This window comes from Helianthus annuus, chromosome 3 (genome assembly GCF_002127325.2).
Source record: "Helianthus annuus cultivar XRQ/B chromosome 3, HanXRQr2.0-SUNRISE, whole genome shotgun sequence".
In the NCBI taxonomy this organism is placed as follows: domain Eukaryota; kingdom Viridiplantae; phylum Streptophyta; class Magnoliopsida; order Asterales; family Asteraceae; genus Helianthus; species Helianthus annuus.
In genome coordinates, this window is record NC_035435.2 from 154,005,560 (window position 1) to 154,028,548 (window position 22,989).

Sequence of the window (22,989 nt, forward strand, 5' to 3'; positions counted from 1 at the left end):
TAATGAAACTATTTCATTTACATATAGATTGGCTAACTGTTCCATACTGAAAGTTTCCTTCATTGGTAAGAAATGAGCAGATTTTGTTAATCTGTCTACAATCACTCGATGCGCCTCGCCTGCGCCTTGCGTCTTTGACAACATATATATATATATATATATAAAATAAGTATAATGTACAAAAGGCCTTATCCTACATTATCGTACGCGACAAAGGATATAACGTGCGTAATTACATTTTTGAGCAAAATAACGTGCGTTATTTTTGGTTCCATGCGTGATTTTCCCAAAAAAACTAACCCCCATGCGTGATTACATGTCCAAAGCGTGATTATTCCCCTGATCGGACGGTTGGAAGCGTAGCGTACGTGAAGTATGATAAGCCCTTTTGTATGTTAACCTACCCTATATATATATATATATATATATATTTATATATATATATGAAGTACTAGATTAAAGTCTCGTGTATTACACGATTTGAACAATGAAAACTATTTGTTTGCATAACATAATTAGACAAGTAGATGTACATAATAATCATCTCACAAACTTGCAATCTTTTGCTCATATTAATCAATACTCAACCTGCTTCTAAAGTATTTATCATCAATTCTAAAGGAAGCTTTGTAATTATTTTTACATCGTATATTTAAACACTGAAAACATATTTTTATAACCCTAAAATTTATTTTCCCTTATTTTGTAATGCAAATTAACCTATCATGTATGACGTATAATTTAAAAAGATGTTAGGCTATATTAATAAATTGTTAAGCTATATTGCCAATGAGTTAGTGGTGGAGTGGTTGGGGAAAAACTTGGTGTTCCTTGTGACCCAGGTTCGACTCCCACTCTCCCCATTATTTTCTGCAGCATCCAGATGAAGGGCGAATACGGGTGGCGCCGGTTCGTCTTGGATGGGAGGCGAGGTTTTACCGGTTATTCCACTGTCGTGCCTTCGGGCGGGTGGAGGTCGAGTTTCCGCGCATCTGGGAGAGCCAAGGGGCTGGTGGCGGTCGAGTAGTCGACCTTGGCCACAGCGCCCAGTGACACGGTGGTTGGGACGTCGTTCCTAGCCGTTCAAAAAAAAAATATTTAGATTAGATTATATATTACATATTTTCTAAATTTTATTTTTTAGAGAAAAATAACTTTTTATTTGTTTTTGAGTTAAATGTCATTTTAGTTCCTGTGGTTTGGGTCATTTTGGCAGTTTAGTCTAAAGGTTTTATTTTTCGTCTGTGGTTCCAAAAAGGTTTCACCGTTGCCATTTTAGTCTATTGGGTTAACTTCATTCATTTTTTCTATTAGTTATGTGGCCAAGAAGAGAGACAAGGCTGGCAATAGGTTTGGTTTTGTATCCTTCAAGTATGTTAGAGATTGGAAGGAGTTGGTAAAGAAGATAAACGGGGTCAACATGGGAGGTTGTAAGCTGATTGTCAATATAGCCAGATTTGCGGTAGAGAATAATGGTATCGAAAGGGAGCCAGAGAGGAAAATGAACGAAGATGGGGAGTCGGAGAGGTTGAAAACGACTGTGGGACAAGGTGTTGGCTCCTTTAGTCATGATGGACCGAAATCCTTTGGTTTGAGGGGGGGGGGGTAGGTCGTTCAGGGATGTGGTCGGACATGGTGCTACGGCGTCGGAGATTAGAGTGGAAGGTAGTTCGTCGGAAAAGGTGGTGTCGGTTCCTGAAGACGTTAGTGGGTGTGTGGATTTACATCGCAAAGCTGTTGTTGGTCGTACGGTGGATTTGGACACGCTTGTCTATTTTGACCGTCTTTTGAGTATTGGTAAGGTGAAGTTCGTGAAAATTCAATACTTAGGTGGGTTGTCGATCATGGTGTCTTTCGAGAGCATGGAGGAAGCCGAGTCTTTTTTGCAGAATAATAAGCTCTGGGGACCTTGGTTCTCTAATCTCGATTTATGGGAGGGTCAGATTCTAGCGGTTGAAAGGATTGCTTGGATCCGGGTTCAAGGGCTTCCTTTACATCTCGCTGATTCGGAGATTCTCAGGAAGATTGGGGAAGCATATGGGAAAATTCTGTATGTTCCTAAGGATGTGGGGGAGGAGTCAGACCTGTCGTTCAATCGGGTGGCAGTTTTAGCGGGCAATGATGCCAGAATTAAGGAGTTTTTGTGTCTCAGGTGGAAAGACAAATCTTTTAGGGTTTGGGTTATGGAGGAAGATGAAGTTTGGGTGCCGGATTGCTTGAGTAGGTCAAAGGTAGACCTCGGGTCATCGGAGGCGGAGAAGGAGAGTTCACCGGAGGAGGAGAAGGAGATCTCGGGTTTGAACAGTCACGTTAAGGAAGTCGAACAGGTGGATGAGGCCATGGGTGACGTTCCTATTTCCGATAACGTTGGGAAAGAGACACATGATACCTTTTTTGGGGTTGGTGATGAGGATGTTAATTCTTCGGCGGCGGTGTCTCCTATGTTTGTCTGCCAAAGCTCCAAGGCCAATCAGATAAAGGTAGGTGGGCCCAGGCTTTTTAAAAGTAGAAAAGGAAAAAAGAGTGTGTCCCCAGTGGGCTCCTCTCTTGAACTCAGGCCCAAAAAGCGCTCCAGAGCCCATATGGAGAAGAGAGATTTGTTTGGGTTGGACGATCTTATTAGTAAGGGCCCATACCCTTTCCAAAAAGTGACGCCCGTGGAGGTCCCTTTTGCGGACGTCTGTACTGCTTCGGATGGAGGAGCTTCTTTGGATTTGAATAGGAGGGCCTCGTGTTCTCATGGGCAGCCGGCATGTGAGGATGTCTTGGATCCAGTGGTTCCTAATATGGCTGACGAAGTTGTCTCGGGTTGCAGACTGGTCGATGAAGTGGCGGCTACTGTAAGGGTGGGGGCGATGCTCGGTGTTGACTTAAAGGATAAAGAGCAGCTGGTCACGGATTCCATCATCGGTGAAGGTATTAATGTTGTTCTCCAATGAATTTTATTTCCATTAACATTAGAGGTTTGGGGGGGAGATGTGAAGGCTAGATGGTTGAGAGATATTCGGTCGAAATTCGGGGTTAATTTCATCGCGATTCAGGAGTCTAAACTGTCTGTGGTGGAAGATGTGTCTCTTGCTAAGATATGGGGGGATAGGGGCTTCGAGTCGGATTATGTGGGATCGTCGGGACAGTCGGGCGGTTTAGTTTGTTTATGGGATCCCTCGGTCTTCTCGGTCTCTGGCTGTGTCAAGGATAGGAATTTTCTGTTGATTGAAGGGGTGTTGAAGGGGAGTGGGGATCCGTTTAGTTTCATTAACGTTTATGCCCCGCAAGGCATATCAGCGAAAAAAGCGCTTTGGGATAAATTGGAGGGGATTGTGTCTGGTCTTTCTGGTTTATTTGTTTTAGCTGGTGATTTTAATGCGGTCAGATTCCCGGAGGAGTGGAAGAATTCAATGTTTAAACCCCGTTGTGCTAGTAACTTTAACTCTTTCATTTTTAATGCTGGCCTTCTGGAATATAAGATGCAGGACAGACAGTACACGAGATGGGTGGCCTCTGGGAGGAAAATGAGCAAGATTGACAGGTTCTTAGTCAGTGCCGATTTCTTCAACAAATGGACTGATGCTTGTCTGCGGGCTCTGTCCAATTTGTTTTCTGACCATTGTCCTTTGTTATTATCCATTAAAAGCTCTAATTTTGGCCCTAAGCCTTTTCGTGTCTTCAACTCTTGGATTGGTCGGGCAGGGTATGAGGAGGTTGTTTGTAATGCGGCTGCGTCGTTTAGAGGGGAGGGGCCTCCTGATGTTATGTTATGTAAAAAACTCAAATTTATAAGAGACCGTATCAAGGAGTGGAGGGTGAGATTGCTACGGCGAGGGTCGAGCTGGAAGGGTTGGAGCGGATTTTAGAGGAGAGGGATTTAATTGAAGAGGAGGATTGGGCTATGTCTGAAGCCAAGAGAATTATCAGAGAGTTTGAAGACAATAAGACGAAGGATTTAAAGCAAAGGTCGCGAGATAGATGGATCAGGGACGGGGATGAGAACTCTAAGTATTTTCACTCGATGGTTAATAGCAGGAAGGCTAGGAATGGTATTTTTGGGATGATTATTAACGGTGCTTGGTGTGATAAGCCCAACCGCATTAAAAAGTATGTCTTTGAGTTTTTCAGGGATAAGTTCAAAGAGAAGGCCATAGTTAGACCGTCTTTCAGTTTGGATAGTGAGAGGAGGTTGCCAGACTCTCTTGGGGCTCTTTTAGTTGAGGAGTTTGGGAGTGGCGAAATAAGGAGGGCTGTGTTCGAGTGTGGTTCGGATAGGGCCCCTGGCCCCGATGGTTTTAATTTTTGATTCTTCAAGCATTTTTGGAGTGTTTTTGAGTCGGATTTTTGGAGTATTTTGGATGAGTTTTATTCTTCAGGGAGAATTAACCGTGGCTGTGCGGGTTCATTTATTGCCCTTATTCCTAAGAAAAAAGACCCTAGCGGTTTAGGTGATTATCGGCCTATTAGTTTGGTGGGAGTTGTGAACAAGGTGATATCTAAGATTTTAGCGAATAGGATGAAGTTGGTTCTTGGGAGTGTTATCTCGGACTCGCAATCAGCTTTCCTCAAAAACAAGTTCATCTTGGATGGGCCGTTGGTGGTGAATGAGATATATTCTTGGTTGAAAAAAGAGAAAAAGCCTGCTTTTGTCCTGAAGATTGATTTCGAAAAGGCGTACGGCAACGTGAATTGGAATTTCGTGGTTGGTGTCTTGGAGCAGTTGGGGTTCCCTCCGCGGTGGTGTAGTTGGGTCAGTGGCGTTTTGTCTTCGGCTAGAGCTTCGGTTCTAGTTAACGGGGCTCCTACCTTTGATTTCCCTTGCTTTAAAGGGATGAGGCAAGGCGATCCTTTGTCCCCGTTTTTATTTTTGGTGGTTATGGAAGCGCTCTCTCTTTTCATTAATAAAGCGGTGGGGGCGGGCATTTTTAAAGGTATTTCTCTGCCTAATGGTGGGCCGTGTGTTTCTCACCTTTTTTACGCCGATGACGCCATTATTTTGGGAGAGTGGTCCGAAGAAAATGTCCTCGCTGTGATCCGGATCTTAAGGGTTTTCTACATTTGTTCGGGGTTGAAAATGAATGTTAATAAATCCAATTTGTATGGAGTGGGGGTTGATGCTAGTGATTTGGAGATGGTGGCGGAGCGGGTTGGGTGCAAAGTCGACACTTTTCCTTTCAGATATCTTGGGATTACTGTGGGGGCAAATATGAATCGGATCTGCAATTGGAGGCCAGTCTTCGAGATCTTTGAATCCAGATTGTCGTTATGGAAAGCTTCGGTGCTGTCTTTAGGAGGTAGAGTGACTCTTATTAAAGCTGTTCTTGAGAGTCTTCCGAGCTATTTCTTTTCCCTTTTTAAGGCCCCGGTTAAGGTGATTAAAGATCTTGAAAAAATAATCAAGAGATTTCTTTGGGGTGGATCTAGAGAGGGTTCTAAGCTTCATTGGGTGGCTTGGGAGCGCGTGGCTTCGCCGGTTCGTGCCGGAGGGTTAGGTTTGTGCAGTCTCGACATCATAAATAAAGCTCTTCTAGTCAAATGGGGATGGAGATTCAAGACTGAGAAGAACAGTTTTTGGGTGAAGGTGATTTCTGCCATTCATCGTCATCGCCGGTGTTGGGAATTTTTACCGATTCGGTCCTCTATTTCCGGAGTGTGGAAAAACATTCATAAGGTCTGTTCGAGCCAATTGGGGGATGGAGCTTCTTTAAAAAATCTCATGCGTGGTAAGGTTGGGGACGGTCTGGAAATTATGTTCTGGTTGGATCCATGGTTACTTTCGAAGCCTTTAAAGGAGGAGTTCCCCAATTTGTTTAGGCTGGAATCTCACAAATCGTGTAAGGTTAAGGATCGTATAGTGAGGTCGTTATCTAATCCGAGTGGTAGATGGGAATGGAGGTCGATTCCGGATTCGAATGCGGAGCTTGCGGAGTGGAGTCGCCTGTGTAATTTACTTCATTCTTTTTCGTTGTCGGTCACGGATGGAGCTGGGAGGGGGCGGGTTCGGATGGGTTCTCGATCGGAGCGGTCAAAAGAACTTTCGAGTTAAGTAAGGATTTCAGCACTCGGTTCGTTTGGAATTGGAGTAGATGGCTTCCTAAGAAGTGCAACCTCTTTGCTTGGAGAGCAGAACAGGATCGTATTCCTACCAGAGAGGCGCTAATTAGGAGGAATATTTCGGTGGAGGATAGCAGCTGTCCGTTGTGTCATATGGGAGTGGAATCTGTGGACCACCTTTTCACTTCTTGCAGTGTTTCGTCGGTCATTTGGCAAAAGATTCAAGTTTGGTGTAAGATTCCTCCGTTGGTCTTCTTCTCTTTTCGCGATGTTTTAGAGATTCATAATTGGGTTGGTTTGGACGACAACAGCAAGGAAGGGTTTCACGGTATTGCTATTCTTGCTTGTTGGAGCATTTGGAAGGCTAGGAATGATTTACCTTTTTCCGGTAGGCGGTTTAATTGCAATGAGGTTTTTAGTGAGGTTAGATCGTTGGGTTTTGTTTGGTATAAAAATAGGTCGAAAAATAGAAGTATAGTTTGGGGCGATTGGTGTAATTTTGTAAATATGTAATTGGGGGTTGCCGCTCGGTTTCGAGTGGTCTGTTTTTATGAATGAAGTTTTCTTTTCAAAAAAAAGAGTAATAATAATCAGAAATGTTTGTTTAATTAAAAGATGCCTAAAATGAAATTGAAGGAATCCGTGTAATAAGTTTATAATTGAAGGAAATCATTTGGTGGATCTCAATGGGGTAAGCAAGCGGGTAAAATGGTCTTTCTACATAGGTATTTAATTGATAAATATAAATTTATAATTGAAGTGTTGTTAAATACAATTAAATTGATAAATAAGTATAGACATAATGATAATGTAAAAGAATTCAAAGAATTGTCTAATGGATGGTTTCCTAGCCAATTGACCCAATTGAATTTCGAAATGGTTAAACCGATGACCATAATTGGCAAATAAATACAATAAATATAGTATTCAATGTAAAGACGTAGTGATAACAAAAAAAAATTCAAATGTTTCGTAACTGACCGAATTAATTAAATTTGGAAACAATCAAACCTTTGGCCATCATTGAAAGATAAATATAGTGTCCAATGGCCATCATTGACAGATACATCTAGAGTTCAAATTCACATGCATGGTGGCTATAAGTACCCGTAAGGAAATCATTTGGTGGATCTCAAATTTCGATCTTACGACTTCTCTCTCGTAAGCTATGCAAACCACCATCATTGCTCCTGGTTTCTCCAGTGTACCATTGCCTTCTTTCGTTTCTTATTTTCTTGAGAGGAGTCACAACCATAGTTGTCACCCTCATCATGTATTCAATTAGATGAGTCACAACCATACACACATGAGAAAGGTATGCTTCTCAGAATATCATAATTCCTTCAACTTATTATTTCCTTACAGATTTAAAGCTCTTCATACAAGTGAATAATTAAATTGAATATATTTTACGGATCTCATCTGTTTTGAAACATGAATGAAGTTTGTCATCCATGCATGATACACCCGGTATTATAATATTGACGCATGTTATCCTAAACCGAACATTTTCTTAAATACTATTTTCCGCGTTAATAAATTAGAAAAATGTATTTTATTGTTTGTGGATTGACGCCAGTATGGGAAAGAACCTCAACTGGTATGTACATCAGATACTTTAAAGAATCATTCTTCCAGCCATCGCTCAAGGTAATGACAATTGTCTATTAATGCTTCGGAATGGGGATCAGTACATATAGGATTTAGTACATGTGTCGAACTGGAGGGCTCAATCGGGTTGGGATATGGTTGAGTTGACCTGGCATCGTTTTGGTCCGCCTTTAAAATCAGAAAGTTATAAACGCTCTACGATTACAATAAAAAGATTTAGTACCTTAGAAAATGCGCTTTGGAAATTTTTGACATGTTGATTTTTTTTCCATCTAGCTAACTTTTATTAATTTGTATATTGCAATTGTACCTAAAGTAACAATTCACTATTTTTGCAGTAAGAGATGGAAGCCTCCTATAATGGCAAAATTTTGCAATCAGGTTGTGATGAAACAATGGTTAACCGGGCAGGGTTAACACACTGGTCTCGTCAAGAAGGGTTAATCCCTTCCTCTCGAGGATCGCTGGCTGGATCACCGGTGGTTGATCTCCTGCACAAGGAAACAAGCCGTGACTCGTAACAAGGAGGATGGGGTGGGGGGTGCTCCTTGTTACCACTCTCCGGCGTGAGAATCAGTAGTTTGCTTGGGAAGCAAAGTAAGATAGTAATAGTAGTGAGAGAGTTGTGAAGAGATACCTCAAACCTGGTTTGGGGTTGGTATTTATAGCCGAGGAGTGAAGGAGGATGATGATGGATGGACTGACGACGTGCTGCACCTTTTCAGGTGTGTCAGGCTTGTCGGTTATGGAGGTTACGCCACGTCAGTCCATTGCTTACGTAGCTCTGACAGGTAACTGCCATTGGTGCCACTTGCACTGTGGTGTCAGTACCACTTGCTTGAGTGCATAGGATGCGGTGCAAGCCGCATCGCTACGTGCGGTAACATCTGAAGTTACCGCGTCTCCTACTTGTGATCAAGGAATACGCGAGATGCGGTGCTAGCCGCATCGTCGTCTTGCCTGCATCCTTTGTCGTGACGAAAATGCCCGTACGGCGCGGTGTCAGCCGCACCGCTACGTTCATCTTCTTCTATGCCTAAGGTAAGGCTTTCCTGTATTGATAGAAGTGTTCACTGGATGCGGTGCGATGCCGCATCGCTGTGAATACTTCCGTTTTCATACACCAGATGTGATGCTATGTCGCATCACTCTACCGTTCTCATGTTCCATGTAAGTCCTCCTTCGTTACTAGATAGATTGGATTCAACCCTTGTGCCGATGCGTTCCCGCATGGGCACAAGTAGGTTGTTAGCTAGTGGGGGTTTTGATAAGGGTAATGGTCACTCGTGGTTAATGCTGATGCGAGATCTGGGACCATACCCCTTCAAGTCCCCCCAGTCTAGTGTTGCTGCCACATACAAGTTGTATGTGGGAGGAGTACTGGACTATGGTGTTTGGAAGGTAGTTTGGAGTCTGGAGAAGATCCTAGACCATGTGTGGTCTTTTCTGTATGTAAATCAAGTTGGAGGTCTGGAAGGGTCATCTGACGCCTCTTCCGTATCGGTGAAGGAATCTTCGTCTGATGCGAGATTCTCAGCCGATTTATGTCACCAGGTGGTTTGCCACCTGTTGTTGTGCCGAAGGTCTCTTGGAGACCTTGTTAGTAATGCTGCACAAACTTCGAACCAACCTCTGAGATGGTGGTTTGAAGGTATGTGGAGGTTTCCCATCCTTTAAAGGTGGTCTTTTCTTCATACCAATTGTTGAATTGGTGCATGAAGAAGAAAAGAAACTTTTGGACCAATCTTTGAGACTGGGATCAAAAGTTGTTGATGCTTGCAAGTGCTTTGCTCAAGCTCTATGTTCAGCATCTAGTTATGAGACGACGATCCCTTTTTTGTTGGGTTTTCGTGTTTGTCGTCATAGCTCTCTAGTAACCGCACGTTCTTTGCGGTTACCTCGTTGCGTCATTGTTGGCCATGTTTGGTCGAACAATGTATATTCGTACTATGGGTAAATAAACATGGTCATAGGCAAGGGTATGCCCACCATTGTTTATTCTATGCGGCCCATAGTCGGGCAAACAAAGTCATAAGCAGACTTGTTACCGCTGTTCGGACGCTTGTTGTGCGACGAGGGCTCGGTTAGAGTGCTTATCTGCGTTCGTTTTGTAGCCACTTACCTTCCCCCTCCAATAGCGAGTTTGCCTTGAAGTAGCATTGCTTGGTGATGTGGAGTGAGCTTGGCTCTTCCGTAGCAACCACTCTGCGGAAGCTATGGTTATGTCCGTAGCTCCTCGTGAGTGTCTGTGGTTTTGCATTACCACATTCGCTCGAAGCGGGTGTGTTGCTCGGATGTAGCTCTTGAAGGTTCAGGAGACAGGGTTGCTGATGTGCGTTCGCGTGCATTCCCTTCCTTCCTTTTGTTAAAGAAGGTGTTCATGTACCCTCTGCGGTTGTGAACCGGACAGGAGGGATTTGAAGCTTGAAGAGAATGAAGGCAATGCGGTTCCCCTGTATCTGAGATGCGGTTCAGTCCAACGGACAACGCTGGTTCTGAGCATCTGACACACCTGAACGGGCTCGTGTGTGTCATGTCCGCATATTCCACGTGTGCTCGTGGGTAGTGCGGATAGGTATTATACCCCCTTATAGTGTAGAGATATATATTTTTACCTATTTTTAGGGGTATGTTAAAAAACGACATGCGGTATGGGTTATGGTGCGGTATACCAGAGAAACCGCATGCCGCTTATAATTGGATAATGTAGTCGCTTTTTGTTGCATACGTGGCTGATCTCACGTGTGAGTTGGTGGAAGTTGGTGAGATCTTCCTGGCATGTGCTGAAATGAAAGGACGTTTGCACTGCCCGAGGTATTAAATGCACTGTAGCGAAGAGTGTAAACGTCTCTTGTGTCAGGCGCGTGGGCGGCCACGCGCGCGTGATAACCGTCAGCGGAAACGGCGCTCGACACGTGGTGTCATATGATTCGCGCTTTTTGAACGTGATGATTTGTTTTCTCCCCCCGCATTAATTGCGATGGGTATATAAGGGGAAACCGTTCGTGGTTTCCCCTCACTTGTTTGAAATTTCAAAAATTTGCCGGTGAGAGAAAACTTGTTCTTTGTCTTCTCCGACGAAATTCCTTGAAGTTCCAGTGAGGGTTTTGGTTTTTCTACTCACGTTCCTTCATATCTCTGATATTTTCTGATGGCTGAACCATCAAATCCACACAATGTGGAGGGTGAAAACCCTGAACAGCCGGTAGTATCGGCTGATGAAGACGAAGATGATGACGTTGACGTTCCCGGTGGTGGGTTACCGGTGTTGAAGTGGTCAAAGGGTGGTTTTAAAACCCTGATGGCCACTGTGCAGATGGCCAAAGATTGGGATGCTACCTACCCACAAGTGGGGGACACCGGTGCCGATGCTCCGGCCGGTTACATAACCTTGTGGGCTGATTTTTTCAACGACGGCAACCTTAGGTTGCCGGTGACGGTGTTTGTTGCGGAGGTATTGGAGTATTATCATCTCCATATCTCCCAACTTAGTCCTTTCGGAATGTTCCGAATTAGGAACTTTGAATACACATTCCGTGCCCATGGCTTGCCCATTACAGTGGAAAATTTCCGGCAATTCTACCAGTTGACGGTGAACACCGGTTTTTTCTCGTTTACTCAACGGCATGGGAGTCTGAAGTTGATGACGCCCCCTAAGGGTGTGACAGGCTGGAAGAAGAGGTTCTTCTATGTGAAAGCCTGTGCGGTCTATGCTACCATGTCCTTCAGGAATGTCAACGTTGGAGTTTCTGATGAAGATATTCCTGTTGCTACCGCAAAGACCGTGGACTGGTTCTCTAGGCTGCGGCCTATTGAACTCAAGAAGTTGGATAATGATCAACTGTGGATATTGCGGATGATGCTCTCGAGACCAGATAGGAAGGAAAGGCCCGTTTTGCGGGAACAGGGTGGTGGTAAGTTCTTTACACTTTGTTATTTTCCTTACTTCCTAAACCTTTGTAGTAACCTCCATGCATGTATCAGCGGATGCGGTTGGCTTGTGGAGAATGTTTGAGCCCGATTTCAAGGGCCAGGTTGAACTGATTGCGGTTGAGCTGAAGAAAGGCTTCAACCTTGAAATTCTTAGCAACTTCCGCGTACCGTCGCGTGCGGTGCTGGATGCCCCGGTTCCGGGAGACGCAAGAGGTATGTCGTATGTGACATTAGTTTTTTCAGTTTATCTTTTTGACTGGTTTTGTTGATTGTGTCAATCCAGGTATCCTTGCGGATTTGGGGAAGTTTGAGAAACGTGTCCCCAAAAAGACTGTGGAGAAGAAAACTGTGAAGAAGACCGTGCGGGGTCGTGGCAAGGGGAGTGCTGAAGGCTCAGCTGCCCCTTCTTCAGTTTCTGAAGCCGCAGGTACCTATCGATCTTGTTCTCGGGGATATACCGATTACGTCGTAGTATCTGACACCCTTGAGGGTTTGGGTGTTATAGGTAGTGGTGCGGCTGCGGGTGGAACTGCTGTGGTTCCCCCCGTTGTTGGAGAGAAACGGGGACCAGAGCAGAGGGCTGCTGGTGGTGGTGAACCGAAACGTCGGAGACTGCAGACCAAGAGAGTCGCTCCGGCGCAAAAGAAACCTGCAGTTGCTGCTGGTAAGTATATCCCTTTTCCTTGTTTTGTATGTACAATAGGTGGGAATACTCATTAATGCTCTTTGTGTTGCAGAATCCCGAGATGCGGGGTATTCTTTCTTTGACTTCCCTGCGTCTCCTCCGCATACCGCTGCTGCGGGTGCGGGGGTATCGAAGGAGACTGTCGTGCCCCAGGAGCCTACGGTACCTTTGGTTGGGCCGGTTCGCGATCCCCCTTGGAGAAGACGGTGGAAACGACTGCTGACCAGATTTTTGACACTGTGGATTCCTCGGACAATCTGATCTCTCCTAATGAGGGTGATGGATTGGACTTGAGGTTTTCCGATGCCGGTAAGCAGAAGTCTGATGCTGAGGTGCGGCAGCAGGATGCTGAGCCGCAGAAGTCTCCTGCTGGTGAGAAGGGTAGCGGCTCGTCTGCTGGTGGTGCGGGTTATGACGGGCCTCCAATTCAGCCTGGGGAGTCTGAATTGGAGTATTACTACCGCACATACTCCCAGGGTCGCAGTATGGTGTATCACCGACCCCCCTGGACTGTTATGCAGGGGGACGATATTTCGAATGGCCCTGCGGCATGCAAGGAGATTCTGGGTGGTCTGGGCACCCCTTTTGAAGTCGAGCGTTCCCGTGCCGCACCCCGAGAGCTGCGTATAAACCAGCTCTCATCAATGCTGGTAGGGACTTCCATTGTGGCAAATGCCATTTTGGAAGATTATAAGGTGCTGGGCCGCCGCGAGGAAGAAGCTGCTCGCATGCGGGCCGAGGCGGAGAAGTTGGTCGAGGCTGCTCGTGCGGGTGCGGAGCAGCTCGAGAAGGACAAGGCTGCTTTTGAGAAGCAGAAGCAGACTTCTGAATGGGCTGCCGCTGCCCAGCTGAAACAGGTGCGTACCCTTGCTAAACTTCTTGCTGATGAGCGCAAGAGTTGGAATGAAAAAATGTCCAATGAGCGCAAGAAGTGGAATGCATCTTGGGCTAAACAGAATGACATTCTGTTTCATGCTCGGCAGGAGTTGACAAATGCCAAGGCAGCGAACGCTACCTTGAGCCAGGAGAAAGCTGCGGCTGAGGCCATTTCTGTTAAAGCGCTGCAGGCGAAGGCCGACGCCCTGAAGGCGCTTGAAGAGGCCAAAGAAGTCGGGGCTCGTGCCTCAAAGGCCCTTGAAGAGGCCGCAGAGAAGGAGAGCCGTTCTTCCAAGGCTCTTGAAGAGGCGCATGCGGAGCGCATTCGTTTGGATAAGGTTGTTTCCAGCCTTCAGGTATGTTTCGTTACCTCTGTTGTATATTTCCTTTATTGTTTTGAAAATATTTATCGAGTGAACTGTTTGCTGTTTTTGTAACAGGCTGAGGTTCAGGCCCGGGAGGTCGCGGTTACAGACCTTACTGCCCGCGTGTCTGTTGCGGAGAAGCGGGCTGACGCCGCTGCTGAGGCCAAGGATGCCTTGGTGTCCTCTTTTAACCAGCTAGAGGCTGACCGTGAGTGGTTGCGGACTCACGGCATCGCGCGTGTAAGTATCCGTTGCCTTTACATTTGCTTGGATTAGTATTCAAGACTTATGATCCTTTTATTGCAGATTGTTGAGGCTATCATGAATGCCCCTGAGACCGCATCTGGTTTGGACCTGGTTAAGGAACGTGCGCGCGATGCTGGCTTTAAAGCTGGTTATAACCGCTGCATTGGGCATATCAATGTATTATCCGCAGGCGGTTATACTGATAAGGGATCCGGGTTCCGTGATGTGGACACCGAAGGTCGCCTGAAAGCGGCCGTAGCCTCCTTTTATGATACGCCCCTTGCCTGTGTAGGGGAACTGGACGATTGTTTGGAGGTTGCGGACTATGTTGACCGCTTGCGGATGCTTTATCCGGATGCGGAAGAGGAAGAACCTGCTGGTGGTGCCGGAGGAGATGCGGGAACCAGCGGTACAAAATAGGGTTTAGGTTGGCTATTGTGCCTCCTTTTTTATTCCTCTTGTATAGAATAGGAACTTTATGTAAATTCATTTAAGCATCATGTAGGTGCTTGAATTTTTTGAATAAAAAGTTTCTTTGTTCAGTTTGTACAAGTGTTTTTAATTCTTGCATGTCTGAACGTATGTATGCGTAACTTTACCCATTTATGAACGGGGTCAAGTATACTCCATACTTTTGTTGTATGAGTACGCATCAATTCTGTTATTTACCGTGTGAGGGTTTTAGAATTGCTTAAGCTTTGTAAAAGCTAATATATCCGGAACTCTACCCATTTGTGAATGGGGTCAAGTGTACTCCATACCTTTGTCGTATGAGTCCGCGTCAATTCCATTGTTTGCCTTTTTGGGCTCAGGAATTGTGTAAGTGTTTAACAAAAACTTGTTTATCCGGCCGGATAAACATGCAAGTCTTTTTGCCTTTTGCTGGCCTATTACAATATTTGTGTGTGGTTACCACTTTGTATGGGTATCGCGAATGAAGATTTTGCCAATCTGTTTTTGGGATACCGCAAAGTGGAACACGCATTTGTAATAGTAATAACAAACAATAATGTATAAAATTGCGTATTTATTTATTTGCAAATGGCCTGCGGCCCGATAGGTTACATAGAGAAATGTAAGAACATGGCTTACATATAACAGCGTCGAAGCTGTTGTGCATTCCATGTGCGTGCGATAGGTTCGCCTTCTAGTGTTTGCAATTTGTACGCGCCTTTCCCTAAGACCTCTTTGATGAGGTAGGGTCCTTCCCACTTGGGGGCGAGTTTGCCTGGGCGCTCGGCATTAGATGCCTCATTGTCGCGTAGGACGTGGTCTCCTGGGTTGAAAGTACAAACGCGGACGCGCGCGTTGTAGTACTTTTCAAGTTTGGATTTATATTTGGCCTCGTTGATGGCAGCGTTTTCGCGCCTTTCTTCCAAGAGGTCCAAATCGATCACGCGTTCCATGTTGTTGTCTAGTTTTTCAATAGCCAACATTCTAGGAGAGGGGAGACCTACTTCCGCGGGGATCACCGCTACTATGATAAATTTAACCGCGCCTGGAGCGTCAGGGAAAGGTCCCACCACGTCAATTGCCCATTTCTGAAAGGGCCATGCGGTTGTGACGGGGACTAAGTTGTTTTTTGGCCGCAAGGTTTTTGGAGCATGACGTTGACAGTCGATGCACTTGCGCAACTCTTTGACGGCGTCCAGGTGCATGCCGGGCCAGTAATACCCGGCATTCATGATTTTGGCCACTACCATGCGTGGGCCAGCATGTATGCCACATATGCCCTCGTGTATCTCTCGAATGAGGTATGTGGCATCCTGGGGGTTGACGCATCGTAGTAGTGGCCCGAGGTATGATTTGCGGTATAAGATACCGTCTCCCATTTGATAATGGCACGCTTTGTATTGTAGTTTGCGTGCTTCTGATTTGCTTTCGGGAGTCACACCTGACTGTAGATATGCGATAATAGGTGTCATCCATGTTGTTGAACCGTATTGAATGACGTTGACTTGGCGCAGGGGTACCGAAGGATTTTGCAGGATTTCGATGCGTATCTCCTTTGCCAAGTGTTGGAAGCTGGTAGATGCAAGCTTCGATAGTGCATCTGCGGACTTGTTTTCGCTTCGATTAATATGGCGAATATTGAACGAAGCGAATTTGGATTTTAGTTGCAGGACTTGCTCGAGGTAGAGGATCATGATATCCCCCTTTGCGGCATAGTCGCCGCGTACTTGGCCTGCAACTAACAAAGAGTCGACGTGTGCTTCCAAATGTTGCACGCCGATTTTGACTGCTAGACGTAGCCCCGCTAACAGAGCCTCATATTCTGCCTCGTTGTTTGTGCTTTTGAATTCGAGGCGGATTGCATATGTAAGTTCTTGGCCGTCAGGGCTGACGAGTCGCAGACCTGCACCCGCCCCTTCGTCGTTGGAGGCACCATCTGTGAAGAGTGCCCATGTCTCTGAGGAGGGTGGCGTTGGTGCAGGAGTTTGTGCTTCTTCGCATTCTTGGATGCGATTCACCGGTACTTCGGCAGCGAAATCAGCTAAGATCTGGCCTTTAATCGCGGGGCGCGGTTTATAGTGTATCGTGTGCGCGCCCAGCTCGATTGCCCATTTCGCTAATCTCCCAGATATGTCGGGTTTGGATAGGATCGGGCCGATCCTGTAATTGGTTAGCACTGTGATGACGTGGTTTACGAAGTAGCGTCGCAACCGTCTTGAAGCGTGCACTAATGCTAGCACCAATTTCTCCATTATTGAGTATCTCGTCTCTGGGTCGTTGAGCATCTTGCTGATGTAATAGATGGGTGTTTGAACCCCCTTTCGCTCCACTATTAATACCGCACCCACCGCGTTATCCGCGGCGGATAGGTATAAGATGAGTGGCTCATCCTTGCGTGGTGCGGTTAGAGTTGGGAGTTGTATCAAACACTCCTTCATTTCCCGGAAGGCCTGTTCAGCCTCTGCGGTCCACTGGAATTGTTCTTTCTTTGAACAGCTCCGCAGGGTCTTGATGAACGGATAAGACTTAGCTGCGTGGTTGGCTAAGAATCTGTTAAGTGCCGCTAGCCTGCCGGCTAGCCTTTGCATATCCTTCATCGATGAAGGCGATGGCATGCGCTCGATCGCCTGGACTTTCTCCGGGTTTACCTTGAATCCATCTTTAGTGATGATGAACCCAAGGAATTTGCCCTCTTCCATTCCAAACGAGCATTTTCCTGGATTGAGCTTTATGTTAACGCTGCGCAGAGTTTGGAATGTTCTTTCAATATCTGTGAGCATGGTATCCTCTTCCATGCTCATGACGACCAGGTCGTCCATGTAGATTTCGACACTTTTGCTTATTTGGCCGCGGAAAGTGTCGTTCATCAACTTTTGGTAGGTTGAGCCCGCGTTGCGCAACCCAAACGACATTTTTGTGTAGCAGTAATTTCCGGTGGGAGTCCGGAATGCCGTTTTGTCTTCATCCTCGATTGCCATTTGTACTTGATGGTACCCTTTGTAGCAATCGAGGAAACACTTCCACCTGAATGGTGCGAGATTATCGACTTTTTCGTCGATTTCTGGAAGCGCGTAACAGTCCTTGGGGCAGGCTTTGTTAAGGTCTTTGTAATCGACGCACATGCGCCAGCCCCCGGACGGTTTTTCTACCATGACTGGATTGGATAACCACGTCTGGTATTTGACTTCCCGCAGGATGCCTGCGGAGAGCAGTTCTTCGATCTGCTCTTGCATCGCCTGATTTTTAGCTGACCCAAGGTGGCGTTGGCCTTGGATCACTGGCTTAATACCTGGCATGGTATTCAAGTGATGTTGCGCAATATCACGTGGGACCCCGGTCATGTCTGCGGGTGTCCACGCGAAGATGTCTTGGTTCCTGAAGAGAAGCTGCTTCAGTTGCGCCTTGGTGGTCGGGGATAAGGCGTGACCCAATGTGACCTTTTGTTCTGGGTATCTCGCGTTGAGAACCCACTTTTCTGGTTGGTCGTTGGGAGTGGGCCTTGCGACCTTGGTCGGACGTACTTCGTCCGACATCATGACGTCCCTGCGGGCGTAGATTATCGCGACCCCCGATTCGGTTGGGAAACCAACCGCAGAGTGGGGGACCGACGTAATCATATTGAACTCTCCTTGGGATTCTCTTCCGAGGAGTACGTCATATCTGGAGGTGTGAGGTAAAACCATGAAGTTTACCTCTTCTGTCCTTGTGCGGTTTCCGCTGGAAAGACGCACAGGGAAAGTAATCTGGCCTAGGGGAAAGACAGTTTCCCCTGCGAACCCGGTTAACGGGTAATCTACTGCTTGCAACCGATCTTTGTCCTCCTGGTCGAACTGGTTGAAGCATTGTTCGTAGATTATATCAGATGTACTGCCCGGGTCGATGAATATACGCTCGGTGCAGTAGTGTGCCAGTTGGCCTGAAATGACGACGGCGCGCCTATCGCGCGGTCCGCCTCGGACTCTTGGAAAGACGACTTGCTCGTCTTTCCAGTCACATTCCGGCCTTCTTGCCGCTTTTCGCGGCCTGCCCTTGCCTCCGTGGATCATGTGGGTGGAGGCCACGTGCATGGTTCTCTTCCCGGAGGAGGTACCTTCGCCATGGGGGGTAATGCGCTTGGTGGGTTTTTGCCCACCTGGCAAAAGATGTTGCAGTTTCCCCTTTTTTAAGGCGCGCTCAATCTCCAGTCGGAGACTGATGCAGTTGTTGGTGGTGTGGCCCGAGTCCTTGTGGTACTCACAGTAGAGTGTGAGGTCCTGATTTTTCTTGGACTTCATTGGTTGGGCCGGTCGCAAGAACTGTGGGTCCGCAAGGAGGACCTCACTTGGCGACATGGTGATCTCGGTCCAGTTGCGGTCCCGAGATTCTTTTTTTGACGCCCGACTGTCTCGGGCGGGGTTGTAGTTCTTTGGGTCGAACGTGTTGGTTCGCGGGAAGTATGGTTTGGAAATATCGCGATTTCCAACGTCCCGGTTGCGTTTATTGTTACGCTTGGACCCTTGGTGGGATGTTTCGGCTTGGGGCTTTGCCTTTGTCACATGCGGTTCAAGTGACCGCTGTGTCTGGGCGTATGTCTTGACCGCGGTCATGACATCTTCCCATTTTTTGGGCAAGCCCTCCTTGCCAGAGATGGTCATGATCATCTCTCTGTCTTTGACGGCCCGGATGAAGTGGTTTCGTGCCATTTGGTCTGCCACGTCACCTATCTCCAGGAACTCTTTATTATATCGGACGACGAATGCTTCCAGCGATTCGTCGTCCCTTCGCCAGATGTTCATGACGTCCAACGAATCTCGTTCGTGGCGTCGCTGCTGGCAAAAATGGGCGAGGAACTTGGTACGCAAGTCCTCGAATGAATCCAGTGATCCCACTGGCAAAGAATCGAACCATGCCCTGGCCATGCCCGTAAGGGTCTAGGGGAAAAAATTACACCAAGTGGGTTCATCCCACTGGCCGTTGATACCCGCGCCCATGAAGATGTTCATGTGGTCGTCCGGGTCGGTCGAACCACTGTATTTCCCAACGTTGAATGGGAACTTTGTCGTGGTGACATGGGCGTTGGCAATCCGCGTGCCGAACTTGGAATTTTCGGCCGCTGCCTTTGGCCTGTATGGCTCGTTCGCAGGGCGCTTTGCCGCCCTGAGGTATGTGTTGCGGGGGTGACTTGGAGGAACATAGTTGCGTCCTCCCGGTCTGCTACTGGTGTCATGCGAATCACCGCGGTAGCTATGGTCGTCAGGGTCGGTATGACCGTACCCTTCGGTGTATGGTTGTGGGCCCAATCGGCTCTGAATGCCTGGGCCGCGTCTGGAGGTTGATCGCCTCCAGTCCTCGCCATGGGGGCTAAGGCGGGTATGTACCGGTCCTCTGGTGTGGGACCCGTATGAGGAATCGTCCTCGTTGAGGGTGTGGACCGAACAGTAAGACGATCCCCGTTCTTCACGTCGGCTTCTTGAAGCCGGGCGTGAATGTATCCTGCCGTCGTATTGTAAAATACGCTCAACAGGGGTGTGCGGTGCTGGGGGAAGCCCAGCTCGTATATTCGCTTCAGTACAAGCGCGGTTGTATGCTGCGGTCAGCGTGGCTGCCTGCTGCTCGTACCAGGCATGAATGGTCATGCCTCGTGGGATCACAGATGGGAACTGTGATAAGTCATGTCCGAACATAAAGGAGGGGCTCCTTTGTGTGGACGTGCCGATGTGTCCGGGTTGGGAGGTCGAGGCATTGACCCCTACCGGGTTTGGGATTGGAGGATTTTGGTTATCCGCAGTGTTGTTTTGGTGATCAGTCATGATCGTGAGAGAGGAAAAAGGATGGTTTAGAAAATGCAAAGAGTAGCGGTGGGCGCCAATGATGAAACAATGGTTAACCGGGCAGGGTTAACACACTGGTCTCGTCAAGAAGGGTTAATCCCTTCCTCTCGAGGATCGCTGGCTGGATCACCGGTGGTTGATCTCCTGCACAAGGAAACAAGCCGTGACTCGTAACAAGGAGGATGGGGTGGGGGGTGCTCCTTGTTACCACTCTCCGGCGTGAGAATCAGTAGTTTGCTTGGGAAGCAAAGTAAGATAGTAATAGTAGTGAGAGAGTTGTGAAGAGATACCTCAAACCTGGTTTGGGGTTGGTATTTATAGCCGAGGAGTGAAGGAGGATGATGATGGATGGACTGACGACGTGCTGCACCTTTTCAGGTGTGTCAGGCTTGTCGGTTATGGAGGTTACGCCACGTCAGTCCATTGCTTACGTAGCTCTGACAGGTAACTGCCATTGGTGCCACTTGCACTGTGGTGTCAGTACCACTTGCTTGAGTGCATAGGATGCGGTGCAAGCCGCATCGCTACGTGCGGTAACATCTGAAGTTACCGCGTCTCCTACTTGTGATCAAGGAATACGCGAGATGCGGTGCTAGCCATATCGTCGTCTTGCCTGCATCCCTTGTCGTGACGAAAATGCCCGTACGGCGCGGTGTCAGCCGCACCGCTACGTTCATCTTCTTCTATGCCTAAGGTAAGGCTTTCCTGTATTGATAGAAGTGTTCACTGGATGCGGTGCGATGCCGCATCGCTGTGAATACTTCCGTTTTCATACACCAGATGTGATGCTATGTCGCATCACTCTACCGTTCTCATGTTCCATGTAAGTCCTCCTTCGTTACTAGATAGATTGGATTCAACCCTTGTGCCGATGCGTTCCCGCATGGGCACAAGTAGGTTGTTAGCTAGTGGGGGTTTTGATAAGGGTAATGGTCACTCGTGGTTAATGCTGACGCGAGATCTGGGACCATACCCTTTCAGGTTGGGATATGGATGTTGTAGAGTTGGTTGGTAAAGAGGGTTTGTGTAAAATTCATATTTAGAGAATCCATGGTTCATGTGTTATTTGGTTTTACCATAATAAGAACTCTTGTGTTGTTCTTATCTTCATGAACACAATAGATGAAGAAAGAGAAAAGATGGGAACATATGTTTTTCCCATTGGATATATTAAATAAGAGTATATCAAGTATTATGTTTCTTTTAAACAATTATCCATCAAAGATGCAGATTAAAAGCCTAAAACTCCTGTGATATATCTCAATATTAGTGACATATTACAGAAAATGCGATGAAACCATGTCTCGAGAGCAATAAACATAAGACTACGGCCATTTGTAAAATTGATTACAATAAAGAAGCTCCCGCTGCAACGCGCGGGTTAACCCACTAGTCATACAAAATATCCTTAATGTAAGAAGTGAAGAATGAATTTTTTTTTTATTTTTTTTTTCACTACTTATTAAGTATGTAATTTAGTTCCAAAATCCAAAAAAAAAAAAAAAAAATTACTCTACTACCGTAAAATCACGATTTTTTTTACGTTTCGTAATTAAACATCATTCTTAAATAATAGGGAAAAAATTTCAAAAAAAAAAAAAAAATCCTCCACTTTTTATGTTAAAGGTATTATGTATGTTGAAACCCATTTTTATTTGATTTTTACCCATTTAGTATTACCTTCATTGTGTTTGGTTAAATGGAATCACTTTTTCTTTCCTTCCGAAAACTAAAGTATGAAGAATGAAATCGTGGGAGACAACAAAAGAAAACTTAAAAATAGGGTAATACAAAAGGCTTAAATGAAACTTGTGGGTTTATAAAGAAAATTGGAATATAATTTGTGACAACCCCTTCATCAAAGGTATTAAAATATTCTTTCAATAAAGTTGTAAGCATAAAATATCTAATAAGTAAAGAAATAATATCGATTGATATACGGATATAATAAGTTTGTAGAAATAAAAGAAAAATAGAAACACGAAATATCGATTGATATATGGATAATAATAAGTTTGTAGAAATAAAAGAAAAATAGAAACACAGTCGTTATATCACAAAGGGTTACTACTTACTATGAAAAAAAGGTCAACTTCTCATTGTTAAGTACGTTGGCACACATTGAATATTGGCCTTTGGCCGGGTAAAATGTTCAAGCTCTAGAACCATTACAATCCACGAGGGGTAATTTTTTATTACGACACCACGGGGTTGAATTTTACGAGATGCCTAACATGTACCGCTGATCAATGAACAATGATATTTGAGTATCTTTGATGGATTCTTAAAGTTATGTTGGCGATGTCTGGGACAGGCCACAGTATCACACAAGTGTACACAACTGCGTCTCATTTTCTTCTTCTCGTCATATAGTCTCTAACGGATGCATTGATCCCACAGATGGTGGCCCATCCTCTCTCCTTCACATTGATCGCGGTAAGATGTCGTGTCTCTTAGACTGACTAACGAATGGTCTTTGTTGACGCCCATTATAGATGCTCTTAGCTAATGGAGATTATTAAGCTTTTTTTATATGCAATTATTAAAAGCTAGATGATTTTACTTTTTGTTAAAATGATTTCGAATGATTAATATGATAAGTTGTTAAGGTAAAAAACTAAGAATGAACCTTTTATTAACCAAATGTTGTACGTATGTGGTTTAGTGGTTGGAGCTTGGTTTCTTCGATGGAGACCTAAGTTCGATATCTATTTGTATCACTTTTGATGGATTAAGACAATGAAGAATTTGAGTTATGCCTTGTGCGAGGTTGTCAATTCGAATCCCGAGCCCATCCGGGTTTTCGACCCGCCATGTGTTACGCCAGAGAGTTCTGCTCTTGGGGTGACACAACGACTGTCCAGTGGCAGCCGGTGGTATGGTTTCTTGAGGGAATGTCCAAGCCAAACTTTGAAGCTATGAGTCCGATTAAGATAACATAGTCTGACTGGAGTGAAGCAACGAGACT